Raw genomic sequence first — 17,787 nt, forward strand, 5'->3', positions numbered from 1 at the left:
GGTAAGGGAGCATTTGCCTAAAAGACTCTTTAATCTCATGTATATTTTCTCCAAGGAGCATCTATAATGATGTTCTGTCTAGCATAGCTATGGACTTTTGAAACACTTCACTCTCCATGTCCAGATGACAAGGTATAAATTAATTGATGAGACTTCTTTGTTATAAGCTGTCAGTCTTTGAGATGAAATAGTAGGCCTGATCAATATTGGGTTTCTGTTGATGGGCGGTTAGCTCTATCCTTACCTCACTTTCCAGAGTCTTCATTGTCTTCAACTCTTTTAAAATCATCTCAAGTTAACCACACTTCAGCTGCAAACTGGCTGAATGTTTTCATGCTCACATATGCAAACACACCAAATTTTCAGTGTGCAAGCTTCCTACTAAAACTTATTGCTGCATTTTAAACATATTTCTAAATTCAAATATGTTTAAAGTAGTCTGGTTAATTTTTAATCTAAATTATCTTAGATGTGAGAATGGAACGTTTATATTATCTCTCTCAAACACTTGTCCAAACATTGCATTCTCTCTAAAAAACCACAGCCATGTAAACAGATCCTCATAGATGAGGGGAAAGTGACAGAATAAGAGCATTATTAGTAATAGGATGGGATAATTTTTAAATTTTAGTGTGTTATGGAGGAATATCTTTTATAAATACCTCAGAGTTGATATGCGCAATATTCATTCTCCTGTCGTCAAGACCTTGGATGACTGTCAGGACTTATATGGAAGTCCATTCCATCCCACCCAGAATTCAGAGAGCTCAACTGGCTCCTATTGTCTCTAAGACATTAGCTTAAGGGCCACAGGATGCCTAGGTCTCAGTGGTGAATGGCTCCTATCTAAACAACAATAGACTTGGGCCCAGACAGTTTTACAATCATCCTGAAGGCTAGATGATAGATTCAGCTATGGAGTGCCTGAAGGCAAAGTGGTATATGCAGCTATGGAATGTCTTTAGGATTAGGGGAAGTAATTGCTATTTGGCCTTTATACATAATAATAGAAGTCTTCTGCCATTGTCCCCACCCTTGGTTGATTGCTTAAGTTGGTGTATGAATAAACTGGGGCATTCAGTATGGATTGATTCTGCTCTCCTGATACTATCCTATGTCTCTATCCTTCACAATCTATAGCCAGCCTTTCCCTCATCCACACACTCCCACTCAGGAGCAGACCCAGGGTTTATCAGCTGGTCCCAACCGCGGCCCCACAAACACCAGTCTTGCAACATAGGACACAACAACGAGGGGCTAATACAGATGGCAGCGACAGATGGCTTTGGTTATTGGCTTAGTCCTAGACTATAATATGAAATGCCTTATAGAATCGTGTTGAATAAAGTTTAGGGATGGTACTTCACGTAGGTCAACTGTAGACATGCCATCCTGAGCCAGCACAAGATTCCACTGGGCCTTTGCCAACCATTTTTATGAAACCTCAGCGCTTCACTCCTAAAACATGCCCAAAGTTCATCTGATTAAATGGCAGCAGATGTCAGTATATCTCCATGCTTGCGTTGTGAAATAGCAATTAGATTTTGATTCTTTTTTGTCCACAAGAAACTTTATAGAGGAAAGGCCTAAGCTGGTTTTCCCATTAGAAGTTCGGAAGATGAATGGGGCTTCTTTTCTGGCCTGTGTGCTGAGGGAGCCCGTTTGCACAAACATTTCCTGTTTATTAAAGTCTCTTGTGTGTTTCAGCAACTGGACTGGACATTGAGTTCTTGGGGGTATCTACCGAAACTGGGAGACTCCTCATTCTGAGGGTCTTACAAAATGTGCACTAATTTTTAAATTATAGAAAAGTTTCAAATGTAATCTAAAATGCCTATAATTTCTTTCCACATTCCATGGATATGAATTTTTTTCTTTTTTCATTTCATAACTACCACCTTTTAATTTGTCATTTTCTTACACATATATGATGAATTTTTACTCGGTTTTATCTTCCCTTTTCTTTCTGTCTCTTCCCTGAAACTTTATTCATCCCAGCAAGCCCCAATTATGTCTTTAATAGTGTGGTTCACTTAGTTTGTGGAGAGCAGGGTCAGACACTACTTTCTAGAGCACAGATCACTCACCAGTATGGCCACCAAGTAAGGATGTTATAAGCGTCCCCAGCAGTCATTAATAAACAACAGCTCCACAGGGTAAAGGGGGCTTCATATAACCCTGAAAAGTCTTAGTTCCTGCAGCAGTGAGCACTGGAGAGCAAATGGCATGCACCCAGCTCTATGCAGGAAGCACATTTCCTCAAATTTAGGCTTTTATAAGCTCCATTCATATACAGTTCAGAAAATTTACAAATAAGTGTACTAATTATAAATTGTTTTCTTTCTAACTAACACCCACATTCAGGGAGTCTGGGTCGGTCCTATGCTGGTTTGCTAGCTATCTGACTGGGGTCTATTAGTTCCCCTTGTTCAGGTCAGCTGTATCTGTGGGTTTCTCCAGCCTGGTTTTGACCCCTTTGCTCATCACTTGCTCTCTGTAACTGGATTCTAGGAGAGGAGTTACACTTAGTTGTGGGTGTCTGCCTCTGCTTCCATCAGCTACTGGATGAAGGCTCTAGGATGGCATATAAGATAGTCATCAGTCTCATTATTGAGGAAGGGCATTTAAGGTAGCCTCTCCACTGTTGCTTAGATTGTTTGTTGGGGTCACCCTTGTAGATCTCTGGACATTTCCCTAGTGCCAAATTTCTCTTTAAACATAAAATGACTGCGTCTACTATGGTATCTCTTTTCTTGCTCTCCTCTATTATTTCTCTGACTCAACCTTCCTGCTCCCTTATGTCCACTTCTCCCTTCCTCTTACTTCTAACTCCCTCTCACCTTCCCCCATGCTCCCAATTTGCTTGGGAGATCTTGTCCCTTTCTGCTTATAGGGTCCTCCTTGTTTCCTAGCTTTCCTGGCAGTGTAGATTGTAGGCTGGTGATTTTTTGATGTATCTCTAATATCCATATATGAGTGAATACATACCATGTTCCTCTTTTTTGTGACTGTGTTACCTCACTCAGGATGGTTTCTTCTAGTTCCACCCATTTGCCCTCCAATTTCAAGATTCTGTTGTTTTTTTCCACTGAGTAGTACTCCATTGTGTAAATGTACCACATTTTCTCCATCCATTTTTCAGTTGAGGGGCATTTAGGTCACTTCCAGGTTCTGGTTGTTACAAATAATGCTGCTATGAACATAGTTCAACAGATGTCCTTGTATGAATGCACATCTTTGGGTATATGCCTAAGAGTGGAATTACTAGATCTGGAGGTAGACTGATTCCCATTTTCCTGAGGAACTGCCATACTGATTTCCAAAGTGGCTGTTTGAGTTTGCACTCCCACCAACAGTGGAGGAGTGTGCCCCTTTCTCCACATACTCTCCAGCATAGACTGTCTTCAGTGTGTTTTATTTTAGCCATTCTGACAGGAGTAAGACGGTATCTCAGAGTTGTTTTGATTTGCATTTCCCTTAAGTGTCTTTCAGCCATTTTATATTCCTCTATTGAGAATTCTCTATTTAGTTCTATACCCCACTTTTTAATTGGATTATTTGGTACTTTGGTAACTAGTTTCTTGAGTACTTTATATAATTTGGAAATCAGCCCTCTGTCAGATGTGGGGTTGGTGAATATCTTTTCCCATTCTGTGGGCTGCCATTTTGTCTTGTTGACTGTGCCCTTTGCCTTACAGAACCTTTTCAATTTCAGGAGGTTCCATTTATTAATTTAAAAAATTACATCTGAACCACACTTTCCCCTCTATCTTCTCTTCCCAGTCCTTCCCCATCTCCCCACTTCCCCATATCTATTCCTCCTCCTTTCTCTTCAGAAAAGAGCATCCCTCTCAGGGATATAAAACACACATGACATATCAAATTGCAGTAAGACAATGCCCATACTCTCATATTCAGACTAGATGAGACAACCCAGTACAAGGAACAGGGCTCTAAAAACAGCCAAAAGAGTCAGAGACAGCCCCTGATCCCACTATTAGGAGTCTCAGAAGAACGCCAAGCTACAAAAGCGTAACATCGATGCAGAGGACCTAGGCCAGATCCAGGCAGGTTCCCTGATTGTCAGTTCAATGTGTGTGAGCTCCTAGGAATCCTGGTTAGTTGATTGTGTGGGCTGTTTTCTTCCTGTCTCCTTGCCCCCTCTAGCTCTTACAATCCTCCCCCCTAATCTTCTGCAGGGTTCGTCAAGCTCTACCTAATGTTTGGCTGTGGGTCTCTGCATCTATTATAATCAGTTGGTGGATAAAGCTGCCTCTCTGATGAGGGTTATGCTAGGCTCTGGTCTATAAGTATAATAGGGCTTCCTTAGGAATCATTAATTTTTTTTTCTAGTTATGCTTGGTTCTACCCTAGGTTCCTGGGCTATTCAGCCCCTAACTTCAGACAGTGTCAGGGTGGGTTCCCTCTCATGGCATGGGTCTCAAGTTGGATTAGTCTTTAGTTGGCCAATCCCACAAGTTCTGTGCCACCATTAACCCAGCACATTGCAGGCAGCACAAACTGTATGCTGAAGGGTTACTGTTCTAATTCCTCCACTTGAAGCCTTGTGTGATTACAGAAATGACTTGTTCAGTTTCCATATCCCTCATTAGTAGGAGACTTTGCTAAGGACCTCCTTGTAGATTCCTGGTAGTTTCCATTGTACTAGGTTTCTACCTCACCCCTGAAAACCCCCATCCCTGAAATACCCCCCATTATAGTCATCTCTCCCAGTATTCTCTTCATCCATCCACCCACCTGGTGCTTCCAGTTCCCATTCCCACATGCCCCCAGTCTTCCTGCAAAATCTCTTCTACTCCCCCCCCCCAGGGAGATCCATGTGTCCCCTCTTGAGCTCCTGATTACTCTGAGCCTTTGGGTCATAGTATGATTATCTTTTACTTAACAGCTAATGTCCACTGATAAGTCTTTCTGAGTCTGGGTTACTTCCTAAGGATGATTTTTTTTTTCAAGATCCATCCATTTGCCTTCAGATTTCATGATACTTTAACAGCTAAGTAATACTCTATGGTATGAATGTGCCACATTTTCATTATTCACTCTTTTGTTGATGGACATGTAAGTTGTTCCAGGATCTGGCTATTACAAATAAAGCTACTATGAACGAAGTTGAGCAAGTGTCCTTGTGGTATGGTGGATTGTTCTTTGAGTATATTTGTGGAAGTGGTATGGGTCTTGAAGCAGGTTGGTTTTCAATTTTCTGAGAAACTGCCACATTTAATTTCCAAAGTAGCTGTACAAGTTTGCACTCCCACAAGCAATGGAGGAGTGTTCCTCTTGCTCCGCATCCTTGCCAGCATGAGCTATCTCTTATGGTTTTGATCTTAGCCGTTCTGACAGGTGTAAGATGGAATCTCAAAGTCCTTTTGATTTGTATTTCCCTTATGGCTAAAGATGTACATTGTTTTAAGTGTTTCTCAGACATTTGAATAACCTCTGTTGAGAATTCTCTGATTACTGAAGATTTCATTCCAAGAACTCCTGTAGATGATAATACCTTCAACCAAAATTCCATTTTTAAAATTGCATTTAAGTTAAAATTAGCAATATGATATTATTTAAAACAACTATGCATATAAATAAAAATTTCTTGTAGCTCTGTTTCTTTCCCTTAGCCTATCCACTTCATATATTTACAGAGCATCTAACATTAACCACCAATCAAAACTCTTTCTGAAATATTGTGAACTCCCTCTACCTATTGATAAATAGGATGAAGGGGAAAAGAACTGAACTAAAGCATATGACAAAAATATAAATGCTTCACTCTTAAAGACACTATCTCAGAGCCTGACTCTCAAAGAGTGAAAAATAAATAAGCATTTATGCACCCATGATGGGAAATTTCAGAGCATCTTTTATGCATGAGTAGAAATGCTCAGTGCACTAAACTTAAAAAAAAATAAAAACTTGAGATTTATATGAATATAAAACAGTTTAAAATATATAGAGTTGGGAGTTGAGGGAGAGAAGAGGGCCAAATGAAAGAGGAGTCAAGATTACCTTTAGCAGTCAAAAACACATTATCATGAAAAAGAGCAAAGAATTCTCAGTGCTGTAATATCCCACTTACCTTTTTGCCCTGATGATACCTCTGTCTCTGGCAAGTGGACACAGTAAGCAACATTTATTACCACAGAAAGCAAAAGGCATGGGCCTAGATGCTCCATCCATCAGGCCAGGTAGTGCCTAAAATTGCGAGATGGGTAAGGTCGTTCATGAATGAGTCCATGAAATCATGATTGCTAGTGCTTCCACAAAAGGGAGATTGGAAATGTGGCCAGAGAGCTTTATTTCCTCTAGAGGTACAGTTATTGCAACTACAGCAAATCTCTCCTAGGTAACAGGTTGTGAGGCAGCCAAGGGATGCTTTGTCAGGTTTGGAGATGATCTGTGGCTATTAGAAATCACAGCCTGGAGTTCCACAGATGGAACTTTTAAAACCTTGAATCCATACACAGGGTTGTTTATTCCAGCTATGCAAAGCATAAGCGGTTTCTTGGGTTGGCTACAAACAAGTCGGAGCATAGCACACCCTGAAATAACTGAGGATTTGAACTAAATAGATCCTTTAGTCTCATTTTCCCTTACCGGTGGGGCAGCTGATCCAATGATGAGACACTGCACACCACCTTGATTACAGCACAGCCAGTGGACCTTTAGGAAAATGAAGCCCACTCAACTGGATTCCTTAATGAAGACAACCTGGTTGACTTGAGTAGCCATTCACAGATATAGCATCATTATTTATAATAATCTAAAACTAATTGTTGTTCACATACTATAGTCTTGATAGCAATTCTCACTGAGAATAAGAATAACTTTTGAGGGTAATTCTTTCGGATGTCTAAACTAGGGGCTGCTCCCTTTATTGTTCAATTTGACAAACATGAAGAAGTTTATGTGCAAAAATATTTACCACACCTGCTGATCAAGTGACTTCAGTGTAACATGAAATCCACTCCCTCATGGTAATAATTTTCTGAAAACTATATCTGCTAAGGTGTAGCTATATTATCTCAGACACACAGCAGATCACCTGCCCGGCTTTGTATAGATTCATGTAAAAGTGATTGTGCTTCCAAGCTGTTGCTTGTTTCTGAGAGTCCAGCTACAAGACCCAGGCTAGCAACTGATTCTTTGAGCACTAGGGCACCTTCTTTTGTCACTACTTTTTCCTAAGAGAATCAAGATGCCCCCCCCACCTCTTCTGAACTGACTAAACCCAAAGGGTTGGGGTGCTTCCATTTCCCCCAGTTTCCTCTGTTACCCTAAGGATGTGAACATCATTCTCCCAGCTTCTGGGCTCCCTGAAGTTAGCTGCTTCAGAGCCAGAGTGCGAGTGGCGAGAGATTCAGTCCTGACAGAGCCAGAGCAGCAATTACCCTTCTCGGTTCAATACTGAGTTGTGGGACAGCAAGATGGCTTAGCAGATAAAGGCATTTCCCACCAAGCCTGAAAATCTGACTTGGGATTGATCCCTAAGACCTGCATAGTGGCACAGAGGGAAATGGTCTTTGCAAATTGTGCTTTGATTTCTACATGTATGTCATGACATCTGAGCACACTCACACCCATACAAATAGCAAAGTGCTGACTCGTATCCAAAGGCTATGTGTGGATGCTACATTTAGAAAGGAGAAGCCTGATAGGCTAAAGGAAGAATGAGAAGGGGCCCAACTGAAAAGTTTGGTTAAAATTCAAAGCTTTGCTAGCCATACTAATCCATACTTGTAATTCCAGTATTCAAAGTGCTGAGGCAGAGGGGTAATGAGTTTGAGGATAGCCTGGGCTAGAAAGTAAGAAAGACCCCTTTCAAAATAATAATAATAATAATAATAATAATAATAATAATAATAATAATAGGAAAAGGGAAATGGGAGTAGTAAAAACAGTTAATCATCCTCTGGTCTTTTCTTTATCCAATCCAGGAATAGTTATCCCTGAATAGCTAGATACTCCTGTGTGTGTTTAAAATATAACCTCTATATAGGGTAACCCTTTACCCTGAATGCTAAGAAAAAAAAAAGAAAGAAAGAAAGAAAGAAAAGCAGTTTAAAATTATCTGGGGTACAATACCTTTATGCTATTTTTAGAATATTCTTAAATTTAGAAAGTGCTTTTCTGTGGGTTGATCCTAGAATCTTAGAGAGCTGTTTGCAAGTCTCCATCTGCCCCCTGGACTTTGACATTTCCTTCTCTGCACTGATTAATCACAAGAGACATGCAGGAAATGCTGAGACATTTCATGCCATTTTTCCAGAAACCAATGTGAAAAGTAGAAGTACAGGAAACTCTCCGGATTTGAGAGAACTCAAAAGAAAAAGGCATACCTATTCCACCCAGAGGAAAGTTCAATTTGCCTCAAGGATTCTCCAAAGTTCATGAAACATGGATTATCTGACTATAAGAGGAGTCACTACTTTGTTGCCTTCTGCCAACATTCTTATCGCATGATAAATTAAATCACACAAATTAGGTGAAAATCGGGATTTAGGTGCAGTTTGCTCTGAGAACATGCATAGCAGGTCATGTTTAGTTCATATAGTCAGGAAACAGAAAGAGGTTGTGGGACAAGGTGCACAGATTTTGACAGGCATAGTAACTCTAATACAAAGTTCCCACAAAATGAGATAGAAAATAACTTCCCCTAACTTAGAATAGGAAGATATTTGCAGAGCACTTTATATTCTTTCTTGTTTAAGAAATTTTGTTGTCAATAGTGGACCAGTCCCGCAACATGGGAACATCCAGAGCCTGCCCTCACCTCAATCTTGGGCCTCCTATGCGCTCAACTTGAGATGAGTCTGTGGGCCAGCTCAGGTCCAAACTCAACCTTCCTTTCCTTGGAACTTCCTGGACCAGCACTGCGTCTTGACCCCCCCCCCCCATGTCCTCTGCTTAAAAGGACTTGCCACACCAAATAGAGCCTGCCCTTCTCTCAGTTTTTACCCTTCTACACCCTCTGCTTGAGATGAGTGTTTGGCCATATCCCATTCTCTTCTTGGAACTTCCTGAGTCAGCTCTGTGCATAGTGGACCTGCCCCACCATGCTGGACCATCCGGAGGCTGCCCTCACCTCAATCTAGGATCCCCTACACCCTCTGCTTGAGAGCTCAGGCCATCCAGAGTTACTGACATAGAAATCCTGACCCACCTATACCAACTGGGCGAGGAGAGTAGACAGAGAGACTCCACCTGCACCCACTGGAAGAAGGCATGGGAAGACAGCAGTACAAGAACACATTCAATGATAGAAAGACCAATATGACACCACCAAAATGTAGGGACTCTACACCAACAAGCCCTAAATATACCAAGGCAGCTGAAGCAGAAGAGATCGACTTAAAAACAACTTCATGAAAATGACAGAGGCCTTCAAAGAGTCTATGAGAAAATCCCTTAAAGAAGAGGAAGAAAAATACAAATAAAAAATTGGAATAGAGGAAAAGATGAACCAAAAAAAAAATGCAAGAAATCAACAAACCTCTTGAAGAATGCAAGGAAAGATAAGAAACAAAAGCAAACAAACAAACAAACAAAAAAAAAAAAAACAATCAAACAGATGAAGGAAACAGTTCAAACAGTTCAAGACCTGAAAACTGAAATAGAGACAATAAAGAAAACATAAACTGAGGGAATGCTGGAAATAGAAAAGCTAGACAAACGATCAGGAAATACAGATGCAAGCATAACCAACAGAATACATGAGATTGAAGAGAGAATCTCAGGCAATGAAGATAAATTAGAGGAAATAGATTAATTGACCAAAGAAAATACTAAATCCAACAAACTTAACATTAAATATCCACGAAATGTGGGACACCAAGAAAAGACAAAACCTAAGAAAAATAGGCATAGAAGAAGGTGAAGAAGCCCAGCTCAAAGATGCAAAAAACATATTCAACAAAATCATAGAAGAAAACCCTAACCCTAACCTAACCTGAAGTAGGACATGCCAATGAAAGTGCAAGAAGCATACTGAATACCAAATAGTCTGGGCCAAAAAAAAAAAAAAAAAAAAAAAAAAAAAGTCCCCTTGCCACATAATAATCAAAATACCAAACATACAATCATACAGAATCAAGAAAGAATATTAAGAGCAATGAAGGAAGAAGGCCAGGAAACATATAAAGGCAGACCTACCAAAACTACACCTTAATTCTCCATGAAAACTCGAAAAGCCAGAAGGTCCTGGATAGATGTTCTACAAGTACTAAGAGTCCACAGATGCCAGCCCAAACTACTACACAGAGCAAAACTCTCAATCACTGTAGATGGAAAAAATAAGATATTCCATGACAAAACCAGATTTATACAATACACATCTACAAATCGAGCCCTACACAAAGTTATGGAGGGAAAACTGTAACCCAAGGAAGTTAACTACACTCACAAAAACATAGGCTACAGATAATTACACTTTACCTGAAGCCTAAAGAAAAAGTGGAATAAATCTACTCAAAATACCACCACCAACAACAAATCCAAAAAAAACAAGAACTAACAATCAATGGTCCTTAATTTCCTTCAACTTCAAAGACACATACTACCTCAGAGTAGAGGGTTTAGGGAAAAAAATTTATAATCAAACGGGCCTAAGAAACAAGTGGGTGTAGCTATCCTACTATCTAACAAATTAGACTTTAAACTAAAATCAACCAAAGAGTGAAGACGGTCATTTCATATTCATCACATGAAAAATCCATCAGGATAAAATCTCAATTCTGAACACCAATTCCCCAAATACAAATCACCCACAATCGTAAAAGAAATATTACCAAACCTCAAATCTCACATAAAACCTCACACAGTTATCATGAGAGACTTCAACATCCCACTCTCACTGCTAGACAGGACCATCAGACAAAATTAATAAAGAAACAGAAGAACTAAAAGAAGTTATGACCTAGTTGAGTTAACAAACATCTATAGAACATTCCATCCAAACACAAAAGAACATATCTTCTCAGCTCCACATGGAACCTTCTCTAAAATCGACCACATACTAGGCAATATAACAAACCTCAACAGATACAAAAAATTTGGAATAGCCCCCTGTATCTTATCAGACCACCATGCTTTAAAGTTGGAATTCAACCACAACACGAATTGCAGAAACCCTACAAACTCATGGAAACTGAAAAATGCACAATTGCACTATTCTTGGGTCAAGGAAGAAATAATGAAAGAAATCAAAAATTTCTTAGAATTCAAGGAGAATGAAGATACAACATAACCCGAACTTATGAGACACTTTGAAAGCAGTGATACTACACTAAGACAACAAAAGGAGATCAAGGGGATACAAATTGGAAAGGAAAAAGTCAAAGTTGCACTCTTTGCAGATGATATGATAGTTTACTTAAGTGACCCAAACAACTCTACCAAGGAACTCCTACAGCTAATAAATACCTTCAGCAAAGTGGCAGAAAACAGTATGAACTCAAAAAAATCAGTATCCCTACTATACACAGATGATAAATGGACTGAGAAATATAACCCTTTACAATAGCCACAAACAACATAAAGTATGTTGGGGTAATGCTAACCAAACATGTGAAATATCTGTATAGCAAGAACTTTCAGTTTTTCAAGAAAGAAATTAAAGAGATACCAGAAAATGAAAACATCTTCCATGCTCTTAGATATGTAGGATCAACATAGTAAAAATGGCAATCTTGCTAAAAACAATCTACAGATTCAATGCAATCCCCATCAAAATCCAAGCACAATTCTTCACAACCTTGAAAGGACAATACTCAACTTTATATGGAAAAACAAAAGACCCAGGATAGCCAAAAACAACCCTGTACAATACAGAAACTTTTGGAGGCATCAAAATGCCTGACTTCAAGCTCTACTATAGTCCTGAAAACAGCTTGGTGTTGGAAAAAAGAAAAGTAGACAGGTAGGCCAATGGAAACTAATTGAAAACCCTGACCCTGACATTAAGAACAGCTGATTTTTTGACAAAAAAGCTAAAATTATACAATGAAAATAAGAAAACATCTTCAACAAATTGTACTGGCACAACTGGATGATGGTAAGTAGAAGGCTGCAGATAGATTCATATCTATTGTCATGCACAAAACTTAAGTCCAAATCTATCAAAGACCTCAACATAAACATAGCCACACTGAATCTCCTAGAAGAGAAATTGGGAGGTACACTTTGAACGAATTGGCCCAAAACACAGCTTCCTGAACATAACACCAATAGCACAAACACTGAGATCAACAATTAATAAATGGGACCTCCTGAAACCAAGAAGATTCTGTAAGAAAAAGGACGCAGTTAACAAGACAAAATGGCAACCCACAGAATGGGAAAAGATATTCACTAATCCCACATCTAAGAGAGGGCTGATTTGCAAACTATACAAAGAACTCAAGAAGCTAGTTACTAAAACACCAAACAATCCAATTAAAAAGTGGGCTACAGAACTAAATAGAAAATTCTCAATAGAGGAATCTAAAATGGCTGAAAGGCACTTAAGAAAGTGCTCCACATCCCTTGTCACCAGGAATGGCTCCTGTCAGAGTGGCTAAAGTAAAAAAAAAAATCAAAGACAGTTCTTGCTGGAGAGCATGTAGAGAAAGAGGTAACCCCCTCCACTGCTGGTGGGAGTGTAAACTCGTGCAGCCACTTTGGAAATCAGTATGGTGGTTCCTCAGGAAAATGGGAATTAATCTACCTCCAGATCCAGCAATTCTACTCTTGGGCATATACCCAAAAGATGCACATTCCTACAACAAGGACATCTGTTCAATTATGTTCAGAGCAGCTTTATTTATAATAGCCAGATCCTGGACCTAAATGCCCCTCAAATGAATAATGGATGGAGAAAATGTGGTACATTTACACAATAGAGTACTACTCAGCAGAAAAACAACAAAACAAAACAAAACAAACAAACAAACAAACAAAAAACCAAAACAGTGGAATCTCGAAATTCACAGGCAAATGGGTGTATCTAGAAGAAACCATCATGATTGAGGTAACCCAGTCACAACAAAACAAACTTGGTATGCACTCACTCATATATGGATTTTAGACATAGAGCAAAAGATTACCAGCCTATAATATACACTGCCAGGAAAGCTAGGAAACAAGGTGGACTGATGGGAGATGTCATTCTGTAAATATGTTTCTCTTATTAATTAATGAATAAAGTATTACTGACAAATACAAAGGTAAGATGGGTAGTACTAGGAGACAAAGAAGATTCTGGGAGATGTAGTAGAAAGGGTTCAAGAGACTTGAGAGAGGAAGAGGTGCAGACCCTCTCTGCTAAGATAAGACCACGTGGAAACACTTAGATTGATAGAAATGGGTTAATATTTAAGACAGAGCTAGCCAATAACAAATGCTGGTAACTAGCCAACAGCTTTATATTTAATGCAGCATTTCTGTATGTTATTTGAGGCTGGTGTAGCTGTGGGACCAGGCTGACAGGAAAACTGCACATAACTGTGGACCCTAAGAGAGACATAAATTATCCCCTGGAGAAGGGGAAAGGGACAAGATCTCCCAAGCAAATTGGAAGCATGGAAGGGAGGGGAGAGGGAGTTAGGAGAAAGAGAAGTAGAGAAGAGAAGGGGAGTGGTAGACATGAAGGAGCAGGAAGATTGAATCAGTGAAAGAACAAAGGAGAACAAGAGATACCATAATATATGGAACCATTATACGTTTGAAAAGAAATCTGGCACTAGGAAAATGTCTAGAGATCTACAAAGATGGCCCCAACTAACAATCTAAGCAATAGTGGAGAGGCTACCTTAGAAGCCCTTCCCCCATAATGAGATTGATGGTTATCTTATATACTGTCTTAGAGCCTTCATCTAGCAGCTGATGGAAGCAGAAGCAGACACCCATAGGTAAACACTGAGCAGAACTCCTGGAATACAGTTGCAGAGTAGGAGGAGTAATGAGCAAAGAGGTCAAGATCAGACTGGAGAAACCCACAGAAACTGGTGACCTGAACATAGGGGAGCTTATGGACTCCAGTCTGATAGCTGGGAAACCAACATTTGACTAACTCGGTGAATGTGGGTGTTAGTTAGGAGACCTGGGCAGTCTTTCGGGTCTCTGGTAGTGGATCAGTATTTACCCCTAGTATACAAATGGACTTTGGGAGCCCATTCCACATAGAGGGATACTTTCTCAGCCTAGACACATGGGGGAGGGCCTAGGCCTAGGCCCTGCTCCAGATGGCATGGCCGACTTTGAGGATCCCTATGGAAGGCCTCACCCTCACTGGGGAGCAGAAATGGGATGGGATGGGGGTTTGTAGTGGGAACAGGGCAGGAGTTGAGGGTGATACAACTGGGATTGACATTAAAACAAGCTTGTTTCAAATTTAAATTAAAATTATAAAAAAAAAAAAAAGGAATTGTGTTGTCATGGATGGAAAGATTGTACAGCGGGTAAAAACACTTGCTGATTATATAGAGGATCCACAGGATACCACTCAATTCTCTGTAACTCAAGTTTTATTGGGTCATACATCCTCTTTTGCTTCCTTGTGCACCACCAGCCAAACTCATAGTACACCAACTTACATTTGTGAAAAGTGTCCATACCCATAAGAAACAAAACAAAATGTAAAATTTGAACAAAATGAAAATGAAGACAAGGCATGGAGGTACATACCTGTAAGCTCAGTGCCATAATTCCTGAAGTAAGCAAATAATGGGTACAAAGACAGCCTTGGAAACCATTCTAGAAAAAGTATAGACAGAGAGACAGAGAGAAACATAAGCTGTGTGGTCACCAATAATTTCCTAATTATTCTAGTTCTGGTGATTATGTAAGTTTTTGTGTTTTAAAAATCTATTTCTCAATAGTTCTTAGAGGAAAATGATAAGTAGGAATTTGGAATACAGCTGGCCCATCCCCAGGGACTGCTCAGGCAGGTGATGGTTTCAGTGTACCTACGTCTTGTCTGTGAGAGACAATTATGATATAGTTAACAAAGTGGACACACACTCAGTGGCACTTTCCTGCTGGCAGCAAGTCCCAACCTAGATCATTACTCACTGTCTCAAGGAGTTGCATACATATGAAGAAACTTTTCTTAAAGTTCAATCCAGACCACAATAATTTCCAAACCCCAAAAGCAGAGGACTCCTGTACATAAAAGTAGTTTTATTTTAGCCCGTACCTTCAACATAATAAATTATTCTTACAGAGGCTTGAAATTAAATTTAATCTCTAATATTTCATTCATTCTAAAGAATAGTTGAAATTATAACATTTGGGTATATATTTAAATTCATGGTTAATGTTTTTTTTTTTTCCAGTACAACTTGAGTTGTCAGAAAGTAAATCTGTTTTAACTGCCTCTTGCAAAAATGGGATTATTCTTTTTACTTATGAATTCTTATTTGGGTTTTTTTCTTTCCAGAGAATAATAGACTATCTTTTATGGCACTTTCAAGCTGAAACCAATCCTCTGAGGGATCTGACAGTAGTTCAGTTTTCTTCACCTTTATTCTTCCTATTCACCTCTTGGAGCAGAGATGAAGCTATTTCTGAAATGTTCATCTACAAGGTTGATGGGAGGGAAAACTTTAGATGTAACACTTCATGGGGAGGAAGAGAGGGAGAGCCAGATGGGAGGAAAAGTATCATGGTCTTCCATAGTAATCACAATATGACTGGTATTCCTTAGAAACACTAGAGATGGATCTGACAATGTATGTGTGTACACCCAAACTCACAGGCACACACAGACACATACCACACACACAGGCATGCACGTGTGCGTGCACACACACACACACACACACACACAGACAGACACCCTACCCATTGTGGGACACAGGAAATACACCCTTGATGGAACAGAAGTCAAGAAAATCACGCACACACTAAAAATAGAAAGCTAACATCTTCCTGAGAGTAAAGGGAAGATGAGACAATTCCTCTCCAGCTGCTTAATGCCCTCCTCTCTTCTTAGTCATGCAGAAGCCTGGCATGATGCCCAGTCTTTGGGGGTCTAATTCCACTCCTCAACCCCCACCAGTCAAGCAGCATTTACTGAGGAGCATTTCACATGCATTCAGCAGAAAATGAGAACAGGAACAATGAATCAGACATAGTTCTTGAAAAGTTTGGACTATAAAGGAAAATGTGCATTTAACCAGATAATTCATGTGTACAATTGGAGTGCACAAAGGATTTCCCTTCATACAGATACAGGAAAAGTTTCAAAGACAACATGATGTACTATGTGGGCAAGATAAACAGAGAAAGCATTAGAGAAAATGTCTTATTTCAGGACAGGCTCCAAAATAATACAGAGAAACACCGTCTCAAAAAAACAAAAACAAAAGCAAAACAAAACAACAACAACAAAAACAGAGTGAGAAAATGTCTTCATGACACAGCATGATGTGCACAATCACAGACTGCCTGGTGTGGCCCAAGCAGTGCATTCTAATGTGCAAGACAAGATGAAGAAAGAGGAGAAGATGAGAAATAAGGGCCACAATTTCAGTTAGGAGGAATTTGTCTTTTCATTTCATGTGAATCCATTCATCTAATTCAAGAATTTATGTTCTCACTCAAAAATCTTTCCTGGATATTTGCTGTTATAATGACAAGGATTAATTCCTGGGAGGAAGGAAACACAATCCCTCAGAGTCACTTACGCATAAACAGTACAGTATTTCCTGGTGTCTGAAGACTCTATTCCCTCTTTATTTGGTGTGTGTGTGTGTGTGTGTGTGTGTGTGTGTGTGTGTGTACATGCGTGCATGTGTGTGTTGGATATATTCCTGTATATTGGATGATTCTATTGTGTGTTTCAGAGGTCGGAAGTTTATGTTGAATATCTTCCTCAAAATCTCTAATTTTTGAGATAGAACCTAGGGCTCACTGGATCAAGTAAACTTGGCTGGCTGGTGAGTGAGCTCTAGGAATATGCCTGTCTCCATCTTCTCAGGGCTGGGATTACAAACATGTGCCTTTGTGATCAGGTTTTTACACATGTGTTTAAGATGTAAACACAGGTCTTCATGACTGTGGGGCAATAATTTAATTGGCTAAGCCATTTTCTCAGCTATGTGAAGAATTTCTGAAGTAGGTCCCTAATCAACAGATTTTTTTTATTTATATTTATAGAATCTTCACATTTATTCTCATTTTACAATCAACAATTCTGGATCTAGACCAAATTGACTTCTTCATAACCAAATAGTTTGTAAAAACCAAGATTTCAGTGAGATGCAATTCATTTCCCAACAATGTTAAACATTACAGGAAGCATTCTCCTTCCCAGAACATTGGTTCAGCATGCAGTGTTAGCCTGCTCTCTATGTTTAGGTCTATCATGTTCTTCTAATGAACCACTTTTTGGCAATTTCATTTAGAATGCCTTGTACCTTCATATAGTGTATGTTCTAGGAAGCTTCTACTGTGTTCGGCTTCCATATTACTCCACAAATAGCTCTTAATTTTAGCTGTCTCTCCTTGAACTTCCTCCAGCATGCCCCTGTCTCCTCCTTTGTCTACTTGATTCATTTCTTATTTGGATCTATTTGCTCCCCCCTAGTCCTTTACTCTATACAAAGCCCGTGGTTCTCAAGATTGTAACTTGGATATACCTGATTTATCATATAAGCTAACACATACCAAATTTCTTTTTATGGGTCTAGGATACTTAACTTAGGATGACTTCTTTTCTATGTCCATTCATTTGCCTTCAAATTTCATGAGTCTTTCTTTTTTTGGGATGGGGGTGTGAGTAATATTCCACTG

This window comes from Phodopus roborovskii, unplaced genomic scaffold (genome assembly GCF_943737965.1).
Source record: "Phodopus roborovskii unplaced genomic scaffold, PHOROB, whole genome shotgun sequence".
Classification (NCBI taxonomy): domain Eukaryota; kingdom Metazoa; phylum Chordata; class Mammalia; order Rodentia; family Cricetidae; genus Phodopus; species Phodopus roborovskii.